Source organism: Egretta garzetta, unplaced genomic scaffold (genome assembly GCF_000687185.1).
Source record: "Egretta garzetta isolate BGI_Z169 unplaced genomic scaffold, ASM68718v1 scaffold1244, whole genome shotgun sequence".
In the NCBI taxonomy this organism is placed as follows: domain Eukaryota; kingdom Metazoa; phylum Chordata; class Aves; order Pelecaniformes; family Ardeidae; genus Egretta; species Egretta garzetta.
In genome coordinates, this window is record NW_009259541.1 from 25,715 (window position 1) to 26,071 (window position 357).

At 54.6% G+C, this 357-nt stretch overlaps 1 protein-coding gene across 1 annotated transcript in view; it reads left to right on the forward strand.

Annotated features, from left to right (window-relative positions):
• The window catches only part of ILF3 (interleukin enhancer binding factor 3), a 16,109-nt gene that overhangs the window by 2,350 nt on the left and 13,402 nt on the right, over positions 1-357 (forward strand). The window lies entirely within an intron of this gene.

Sequence of the window (357 nt, forward strand, 5' to 3'; positions counted from 1 at the left end):
GGAGGTCTCCCCAGAGCAGAGCAGAGGGGCACAATCCCCTCCCTCGACGCTGGCCACGCTTCTCCTGATGCACCCCAGAGTACGGTTGGCCTTCTGGGCTGCCAGCGCCCATGGCCGGCTCACGGCCAGCTTTTCATCCACTTTTCATCCATTGAATTTCAGAAGTCGCGGGGGTTGCTTCAAAACCCGGTCTGCTGGCGTAAGCCTGTGCTATTTCCTCCTGATAGAAGCAAGTGAAAAGACTCGATGCCGCTTGTAAACTTGTAAAGCGGGCTCGTAAAGCAGCCTGGGAAATGAATTTGGGGTAAAAAGCGGCGTGTGGCAGAGAGATTTTTTTCAGGGAATTGCTTCCGAGTA